The sequence below is a fragment of the Dermacentor albipictus genome, chromosome 3 (assembly GCF_038994185.2).
Source record: "Dermacentor albipictus isolate Rhodes 1998 colony chromosome 3, USDA_Dalb.pri_finalv2, whole genome shotgun sequence".
NCBI lineage: Eukaryota > Metazoa > Arthropoda > Arachnida > Ixodida > Ixodidae > Dermacentor > Dermacentor albipictus.
In genome coordinates, this window is record NC_091823.1 from 113099682 (window position 1) to 113110760 (window position 11079).

Genomic DNA, 11079 nt, shown 5'->3' on the forward strand with positions numbered 1-11079 from the left:
CTTAGCTTTCCTCAGCTGTCCAGTCAGGCCATTCATTCTGAACTCAAGTATATATTTCAAAAGGCAGCGATATGGGCATAGCTCACATTCCTGTCATGGGAAACTCAATGTGCAAAGTGCTGATAACATCAATATAAATTGAACAGTGCGAATGCATTCACAAAGTGCCACAACTAAAGCAGTCTGCATGCAGCCTACTGTGGATCATGTGTAATATTAAAAAAGGGACAAGGTAATCTAGGTAGAACTTTAAAAAAAATTGTCTTGCAGTGCATAGAGGACGTGCATAGTTTTCAGGTGTAAACTAGGACTATTCAATTGACTGGTGCTGGTATGCGTTATCTCTGGTTGATGGGAGACATTAGTATGGCCTTGCTGACCCCACCCTGTCCACCTCCTGGAGCCCTGCTGCTTGGTACAAGGAATATTTCACAAAAACTGTTCTGGAAAGACAACCACCTTCTCCTCCAGCTCCTAACTCTTCCAGTGCTCCACCTGAGCCCATGGAGGTAGTCTCTCTTGACACTGTGGAGCAGGGCCTGCTGAATCCCAAGAAGGCCTTTCTGACCGGTATGTTCAAGATCAGCTAGCATTAGCTGAATATTGTCGTGATGCAATCGTCCTCTTCTGAACCAATCTGCCAGCCCCTCCAGCTCTGCTTGCCCTTATGGAGGTAGCGGCTAGCCTAACAGCATTAGTGCCGAGAGGGCAGCATGCCGCTAGGCATGCGAAAAAGTATCTGTGTAACTGCCCCACACAATCCTGCAGCTTACTTTGAGTACCACTTAGACTAACTGTTGCTCTTAGGTTTCTGCTGTTTCTCCAGGGCAACCTAAAAAGCAAAATGTACTGCTTGAGCTCACTTGCAAAATACTGACATTTGATTCCATTTTAAGCAAATAGCACTGTGTATTCAAAAGGCTAACCTCACTCCGTAACACAAATTTCTTTAAGAAATTTGCAATGATTGCATATGTTCTGCCTATCCCTCAAGTGGAATGACAACTGTAGAAAGGTTTATTGTAAGTTCACGTGTGAACCTTCATATGCCACTTCAAGCTGGTACTATTAGTCAACAAGATAACTACTTTATGCATACAAACAGATTAGTAACTCGAAGGGTTTTAATTAAAAAATATAGTCCATCAGCTCCTTTTCAGGTAACTTTTATCGGTGACCTAACCTCTATTACACGTGGGGTGGTTCGAAATGCAATACTGAAGACAAACTTGCTGAGAATCTTCTGTCTTATGGAGCATGTCTGCCCAATATAAGGGAGCGTACTTAATACAGTTACACTACAGCTGTTCCTATATACATAGTCCTTGCCACAGGCTCTACGTCCTTCTGCACCTGCAATGTCATGTGATCAAGGAGTGAAATGGTGGCAATCATTTCTTACATAAAGCTAAATGGTGTACGTGCTTCATATTCAATGTGAGGGCGACTACATGTTGGAAAGTGGAATAAATTGAAGGGGCATTACACCGTGACACCTGTATCAATACATCTCTACATAGAGGAATTGACATATATATCTAACTGTTACATATTTTATACTGGGACATTTGAGCTGAGCAGGAGCGCAATCGTGCTGGTGGTGTGGTGCCATTTTATAAGGACGCCATATTATAGGGGTGCTGATAAACTTGCACAGCACTCCTGCTTGCTTAATGAATGCAGCTTCTGTATATTTCACTGGTTTTCGGATAGTTAGAGTGGGACATTGTGCAATTTGCACTGTTCCTTCAGTCTCCTCTGTGGACATGCCACTGGGCGCATGGTCACAGCTTGCTCTGACTGCAGGGCGTTCTTCCACTTGGTTTGGAGCCTGTGTCTATCGTTGCTTCATTCGGTCATAGTGGCAGTGTATGTGTCCTTGTTACCATAGTCGACCCACTGGTGTTGCCAATGTCGTCAAGCCAGCATTTTGGTCTTTTCTCAAAGAGGCGTACTATGACCGTACCACCCTTCTTGTAGTATAGTCTGCGTTCCTTGAAATAGGGTCACTTCTCGGAGTGTGTAACAGCTGCCTTTTCATCCTTCTTGGGAATAAGGTTGAGCCTTGAGAGCATCTGGTCTTCTGACGTTGGTCCATTCGGGTGTGGCGCTCTGTGGTACATGAGCAGCCATTGAGCAAGCTGGAGCTTGAGGTTTTCTTTTTTCATCTTTTTGAGGCCACCCTTCAGTGTGTGGGCTGCTCATTCTACCAAGCTACCTGATGCTGAATGGAAAGGAGCAGTTTGGATTCCAGTTCCTGTCAGAATACGCTTTTGTGATTTCTATTTCTTGTTGCATATATCATTGCTTCAGGACACATATATATATTTGTGTGTGTGTGTTACGGGGATGTTGGGAGTATAGAAGATTGTATTTATAATATATATACAAAATGTGCCAGATTAGAAAAGATGGCTGACCAACAACTACACGCAGCAGCCAGCGGCCCGCGATCTTCCTCTCTGTCTTTCATCCTTCCGTAACAGGCCCCCCGGGTGATGAAGCGCCGTCTCGGCGCATGGTATGCAATGAACTGCAAGTGAAGTATGGCTTCAGCTGCAAAACGTGCACGACGTCAACAGGCAGCGGACTTGAGAATGGATGAAACTGTAACGGCACGATCTCGTAACTGACGTCGTTAATTGGACGTAGGACTTCATAAGGCCCTGTGTAGCGAGAGAGAAGCCTCTGGGAGAGGCCGACCCGACGACATGGTGACCAAAACAGCACCTAAGCACCTTGGGCGAACTGAACATCGCAATGGCACCGGTCGTAACGCTCCATTTCATATTTCGCAAGGCTAATAAGCGAGATCGGGCGACTTGATGCGCCATGTGAGCACGATCGATGACCTCACGAGCGTACTCACTGGCAAGGCGGGGCACCGAAAGTAGGATGGTGTCAAAGGGCAAAGTGGAGTCGCGACCATACAAAAGATAAAAGGGTGAATATCCTGCGATGTCATGTCGGGACGAGAATGTCACGTAGGCCAGCGTGGCGTCCCAGTCGTGGTGATCGTCGGAAACGTACATCGACAGCATCTCTGTGAGTGTTCGGTTGAGACGTTCCGTAAGACCGTTCGTTTGTGGGTGGTAGGCGGTGGACAGCTTGTGCTCAGTGGCACAAGAGCGCAGGAAGTAGTCCACAACTCGAGACAAGAACAAGCAGCCGCGGTCTTTAATTAACTGTCGAGGTGCATACCACTCTGGAGAATGACGTCGTGAAAGAGAAAAGCGGCGACGTCAGTTGCACAACTAGTCGGCACCGCCTTTGTTATCGCGTAGCTTGTCACGTAATCAGAAACGATAGCGATCCACTTATTCCCTCTAGTCATCGTCAGTAAAGGGCAAAGCAGGTCAAGGCCTACGCGAAGGAATGGTTCAGAGGGAACTTCAATTGGATGGATTCGCCTGGCAGGTGCCAGGGGAGGTTTCTTCCGGCTTGACACAATTCGCAAGTAGCGACATAACGACGCACAGAGCGGTAGAGTCTACCCGGCCAGAAAAACCGGCGTCGTACCCGGTCGTATGTACGAAAAACTCCAAGGTGTCCCACCGTCGGTGCATCGTGTAGTTCGAGAACGATGGATCGCAGATGACGAGAAAGGACAACGAGCAACTCAGGGCCATCATGGTTGATATTGCGGCGATAAAGGATGCCATCACGCAGCACGAACATTCGGCACGTGCCATCGGTGCAGCCCGATTGCACTTCGGCGATGATGGACTGTAAGGATGTGTTAAGGTAAATATTGGCCTCGAGCTCCACCACTAGAAAAGCTGGTGCCACCGTCGGCGTGACGTGCTATTAGGGATCACGTGGACATAGCGGCCGCGTCGGCTGCTTTGGGAGCGCCGAAGCGAGCTGAAAACGAGAGGTTAAATTTCCTCGTACGCTGTGGTCCTCATTTAGTGGCGAGATTTTCCCGCTTCGAGTGTCTCCTTTACAACGCTTCAAAGCACTACAATAGGTAGTGGCTGCCGTTGAAGGTGCGCAACATGGAAGGCTACTGCTTTGAAGGACTCGAAGGACTGCTCAGAACTCGAAGGACTGCTCAGCGACGTTCAATTGGGCATTAATGCTTTTGCAATTACAACTCAGATAAGACGTGCTTAGCTGTCCCCAGATGTTTTTCTTTAGTTGCCAAGCGGACGCATCATTGTTCACTGTTTACAGTCTTCAATCTGTCATCATCATTGCATTGTCATTTCAAGTTAGTTGTAATATCACGCCATCGGATGCTGCCGCCTTCACGCTGTGTAGTAGATACGGAGTCATTGCCATGCATGCACTCATCATCCCACAGTTGTTATGCCTCAATCAGGATGACTTCAGAATTGTCATCCCATCATCGATCACGCCATCGTTGTCACCGCATCAGCATCATACTGTTGTCGGCATTCGACAGCTGCATTTCACAGATTAGCATTCCCTTTTAAGCTTCTAGAACAGAATGCACATGGTGATCTACCGCAGTAGACACTTAGGTGGAACGATTGCCGGCCTCAATCGCCAAGCCTCCCTGCCCCATCATTTATTTCAATCTCCACAATAATCCTAAATTGTGTCACAAAACTTCTACAGCAAATGTCAACATGGCTGCCATAAGACCTTGTCTCTCATGAAAAACACAACTATTATCATGTTCACTAACTTGATCGCCTCTATTGAACTTGGTTCTTGCATTGAATGGATGCTTTTAGCGTTCTAAATTCTGCTACTTTGTGCCACTGCCTCCTTCTCCTGAATAAGTGAACTTAATATTGATCCACATGCAGTTACTAAAATTCACTGAATGCTTTCTTCATGACCAAGCACAATTTGTATGTTAACAACTCCAATTCACAAATCTGTTTTTATCACTTCTGGCATACCACAATGCTGAGTGTTTAGGCCCTTGATTTTTCTTATTTTAGATCTCGCAAAGAACTTAACAATCAAATTAAACTTTCTGTTGATGACTGTGTGTTTTGTAGTGAAACAACCAAACTCTGGCAGGTCCGTTTCAGTTCGAACAGACTAAACAAATGGCCCACTGAGCAAAAAAGCCGGTGTCTGTCGTCTCAGCGAAATGGCACCTCAAATCCCATTGGTTGTGACCATGTTGGGAGCGCGCCTCGACGAAGCAGAGCTGGTGAAAAGGTACAGCTGCCGTCGCTCTAGCGCACCAGGTGTTGCATGAGGGGAGAGGGCGTCGCCGCAACGCCATGTCATCCTTGTTCTCGCAAGCCGACGCCCGGTCTCTCTCTCCCCCCACTGGGCTTAGCTGCTGCACGTGCCCAGTGGGGCAATGTCTCTACTAATTTCTCTTCGGAGTGCCATAAATAGTTAAACACCTAACATCAGTACCCTAGCAAAAAAACTGATAGAAATTTCTACAAGTCTCTTATGAATACGTAGAGGTTGCACAGGTCCTTCTAAGAGTGATATATATTCTGACCTGACCCATATAACTCTTTACCAGACTGGTAGGCAGCAGATAGATCATACTGTGCTGCCTACAAGGCCAAATAGCATGATGTATCAGTCTTTTAAACCCAGACAGATATCATCATATGACATACAGAAATCTAATTGAGGCACTGATAAAGCATGTTAGAAATAACACACACACCAGTGGCCACACGGCTGAAGAGATGTATCTAAACTGAACTGAATATACAACCCCGAATGCATTGCCTGCCACGTGCACAGACTAACAAACACAGTTGGGAAATTAGAGTATAAAATATAAATGAATTGTGTAAGCTGTGCCATTATCAAAACCTTTTACAACTTGTATAAGATATATTATCCTGAACATGTTTCAACATAAATTAAAGCACACGTTTTCAAAGCACAGTAGCGTTAGTTAGTCTGCGAAACTACATTGGGAAAGTTGCATGAGGAAAGTATCAGTTCATTTTTGTAGCCGGTGTCCTCCAGTTCTTTTAAGACAAAATTACATTTACAAATTTTGCGAGATGGATGTGCAACATTTAATGCATATCCTAAACAGGATTACTGTTGTCGTCATCATCATCAGCAGCAGCAGCCTATTTATGTCCACTGCAGGACGAAGGCCTTTCCCTGCGATCTCCAATTACCCCTGTCCTGCGACAACTGATTCCAACTAGCACCCGCAAATTTCCTAATTTCGGCGCACCACCTAGTCTTCTGCCATCCTCTACTGCACTTCCCTTTTCTTCGTACCCATTCTGTCACCCTAATTATCCAACAGTTATCTAATCTGCGCATTACATGACCTGCCCAGCGCCATTTTTTTCTCTTAATGTCTATTAGAATATCATCTATACCCTTTGCTCTCTTATCCAAACCGCTCTCTTTCTGTCTCTGAAAGTTATACTTAGCATTCTTCATTCCATCACTCTTTGCGTGGTCCTTAACTTGTTCTCAAGCTTCTTTGTCAGTCTCCAAGTCTCTGTGCCATATGTCAACACCGGTAAAATGCACTGATTGTACACTTTCCTTTTCAATGATAATGGTAAGCTCCCAGTCAGGAGCTCACGATGTCTGCCATATGTGATCCAAACCATTTTTATTCTTCTGTGAATTTCCTTCTCATTGTCAGGGTTCCCTGTGATTAGTTGACCTAGGTAAACGTACTCCTTCACAGAATTTAGAGGCTGACTAGCGATCTTGAACTCTTGTTCCTTTGCCCGGTTATTTATTATTATCTTTGTCTTCTGCATCTTAATCTTCAGCCCCACTCTTACACTCTCCCTGTTAAGGTCCTCAATCATTAGTTGTAACTTGTCTTTGGTGTTGCTGAATAGAGCGATGTCATCGGAAAACCGAACGTTGCTGAGGTATTTGCCGTTGATCCTTACTCCTAAACCTTCCCAGTTTAATAGCTTGAATACTTCTTCCAAGCACGCAGTGATTAGCATTGGAGAGATTGTGTCTCCTTGTCTGACCCCTTTCTTCATAGGTATCTTCCTACTTTTCTTTTCTTTTTTTCTTTATTTGTTTCCATTGCTAAAATACAATGCCGGGGGCTAAGATAAAAGCTGCAGTGAGGCAGCTTGAGGTGCCCTAAACCCCCGCTTGAGGTGCCCTTAGCCCCCCGCTTTTCATAGGTATCTTCCTACTGTTGTTAAGGTTTATTTACAAAAGCAAAACAAAGCACTTTCAAGAGTGGATATTAACTGCAGCTCTAACATGTCAGGCTGAGTTTGTGATCGCCATAAATTAGACACTGCCAACGTGATTTCATTAAAGCTGCTCTCTGGGCTAGTTTGTGCGTACTTGATTTGAAAATTATTACAACGCTAATGCATCCATCCACAAAGGAACAAGGACAAGACGCAAGCGACATGACTACCAACATGACTAGGATTTATTTTAAACTACATTATCAAAAGAATAAGCAAGCAACCTTAGCTACATTTAAACAAACACATAAGAGGAAGAACACGGACTGAAGTACCAACTTCACCATGCCCATTTGTGCTCACAGATGCTGGATAGAACGCCAAGTCTAATGCACATGTTTTATTCATATTCCAACTTCATATGAAACTATTTTCTCCAGACTATGCACTTTTGCATTTGTCCCAAAATTGTTGTGATATGTGACAGAACACAAGTGAGCCTGTGGAAAAAGAACAAACTGGCATGGCACACTGATAAGAAGCAAGGAAACAGGACAAGCATCACTGTTGGTACAAGATCTACAGCAATATATCAGAACATGACAATACAGCAATATTATTTAAGCAAAAGTGAGTACAGATCTGAGAACTTATTCAAGTAAGAACATGGATTTACCATTTTTAAAACCACATAATCATGAACAAAAACAGCTAAACATCAGTGCACATATTGCAAAATCAGAAGACACAATTCTTCACAGGGTGCTAGTTCAACCACCGCACCTCGATATGTGTAAAAGTAGTTTAACCTGTGTAGCCTTCAGCATGCAAAAGCAAAGAAGACTATCAGAACAGGCTTCATATATAGTGTTTGGAGTCTTTGATTCAAACCGTAATACACTGTTAAAATAAAATTTCAGAGTTGGCTTCTTTCATTCAGAAAAAAGACAGTGCCTTAGTCATGCTGCCACGGTTAACGGATAAACCTGCACCAGCTCATCATCACCGTCAGCCTGGTTACACCCACTGCAGGGCAAAGGCCTCTGCCATACTTCTCCAACTACCTTGGCCATGTACTAATTGTGGCGATGCTGTCCCTGCAAACTTCTTAATCTCATCCGCCCACCTAACTTTCTGCCACCCCCTGCTAAACTTCCCTTCCCTTGGAATCCAGTTTGTAACACTTAATGACCATTGGTTATCTTCCCTCCTCATTACATCTCCTGCCCATGCCCATTTCTTTTTCTTGATTTCAACTAAGATGTCATTAACCTGCGTTTGTTCCCTCACCAAATCTGCTCTTTTCTTATCCCTTAACGTTACACCCATCATTCTTTTTTCCATAGCTTGTTGTGTCGTCCTCAATTTAAGCAGAATCCTTTCGTAAGCCTCCAGGTTTCTGCCCCATACGTGAGTACTGGTAAGACACAGCTGTTATATACTTTTCTCTTGAGGGATAGTGGCAACCTGCTGTTTATGATTTGAGAATGCCTGCCAAACGCGCCCCAGCCCATTCTTATTCTTCTTATTATTTGTCTCATGATCCGGATCCGTGGTCACTACCTGCCCTAAGTAGATGTATTCCCTTACCACTTTCAGTGCCTCTCTACCTATCATAAACTGCTGTTCTCTCCCGAGACTGTTAAGCATTACTTTAGTTTTCTGCAGATTAATATTTACACCCATCCTTCTGCTTTGCCACTCCAGGTCAGCGAGCATGCATTGCAATCGGTCCCCTGAGTTACTAAGCAAGGCAATATGATCGGCGAATCGCAAGATATTATCCATTAACCCTTATCCCCAATTCTTCCCAATCCAGGTCTCTGAATACCTCCAGTAATCAAGCTGTGAATAGCATTGGAGATATCGTATCTCCCTGCCTGCATACATAACCATGCATAAGTCTTGTAAAATATTGCCATGTTTTGGATACTGCAACTGTTCATCAGCAGCTGCACCACTACTGCCAACATGCAGACCATGCAATTCCTCAAGCACTTGGTCAACAAGAGTACAATAATGAAGAGTGGCAAATTGGGCAGCTGGTTCATTAGGAAAACAAGAAGTTAGCACAAGAAAAAATAAATGCTCTAGAATTTTGATGGCTCTGGCTTGTTTAATATATTCAAACATCAGAAAGCTGATTCTTACAGAATGCTATAAAGCATGGTGCACTGTTACCAACCGCTATTTTTTAAAGCTATAACCTGTTATTACCAGACATTCATGTACCACGGTTGAAGACATACTGTTCATCGTTACCATGTCTTGAGCACGAGAATTAGTCTCTTTCATAAAGGTTTGGTATTGTCTATACAAAAATATTGTGGTCTATTTCCATAAACACACAAAGGTGCATAACTTCACTGAGTGTTACATAATCTAGTGGCTCTTCTCTTCTGACGCAGACTAAAAGGGGCTTTGGATGGAGAATTTCAACAGGAAATAGTTTCTGGCATTGCAGAATTATACAAGAATTCGCTTCAGTAAGAATTCTACAAATGAGAAAAAATGCACCTGAGAAGCTCACAAATGCACTGTTTTTAGTCTTTATAGTCCAAGTGTACTGGAGAGAGTGGAATGTTCGTTGGTTGATGACCATTCGGTAATATTCAGTGACTCTTCTTGAGTCATGGTTGTGGACTACAGCCTGTTTTTCACTTTCATCCAAGTTCAGGTACAGCTTTCCAGTGCCTAACAAGACTGTCTGCTGACCAGCTTTCCTCTCCTTTACACCAAGAAAACCGACTACTTCTGGTGAAAGATTTAAACTAGCTTTAGCTGCTTGTAACTTTTGAGCAAGTACATGACATTCCAATATTTGTAAAGGAACACCATTAGCTCTGCTGACCAATTTCACAAGAAGTCCATTTCCGCCCTCAAATACAAATGACGAATGCGACCAGAAGGTCCTAGTTTAACCAGACTTTTAAGAAGATGCAGAATTTCACGTACATTGTATGTCGTTAGACCCAATCCGTACAAAGACTGTGTTCTCACAACAAACTCGGAGAGGATCAGACGATCTCATTATGGTCATCTGAAGTGACGGTGTCCAGTAGAAATATATAGGCACCTTCCACAATTAAACTGGAATGTCTGACATACTTATCCGGCAAAAAGCCATGAAGGCATGGTAATGAATAATGAAGAACCCACCACTTCCATTCACTAGCTTTCCAGATTGCAAAGTCTGATAATCTTCGTAGTGTACATGTGAATGAATTCGGTGGCTTGATTGCCAATAACCTTCTGTTTAAAGAGGCTAAACTTTTTCGTGAACCAATGTAAACATCTTTTCTCTTTTAAAAGTGATCACATCTTCATTCTTTTTAGGCTGTTGTATGGTGTATATTTGTTCCAACAATCTTTCCTTTGCAAATCCTGGGCTTCATATTTGATTTATATGTATTGTCTTTTGCGATAATATAAATACATTATTTCTGACTCATTTTTTTAGTAAACGATGAAGCTTGCTCTTCCTTAAAGCATATTACACCTATACAACACGCATAGATACTGATAGACAACAGATCTGGCAAACTAATATGAATACACTATTACACTAATAAAAAGAATACACTAGTGGTCTTGTACAAGCAGATAGCACAGATACGTCCAGAATAGAACTAAAAGGAATTTTATCAGTGTATCAATTGTATCGTTTCATAATGCAATAGAAAGAACTGGTAGAATTTGTATTAGTTTATCCTATCGGATATTTTGCTAGGGATCTTTCAATGCAAATGCATATCAACTTTTTGACTAATGCTAATAACTGAACACATGGCTTTTTGTGCTGCAAGTTTTCTTGGACTCCTGCTTCCCTTAAACTTATACTGTATAATATTTTTGCAAGATCAAAACTGCGGTATAGTTCATTAATCAGGGATATACCTATAAAAAACATAACTCTCATATTTAGTTGAAGCCATACAAAACCAACTTGTACATTTTATTGTAGCTGCTTATTCCCGTACCGCAA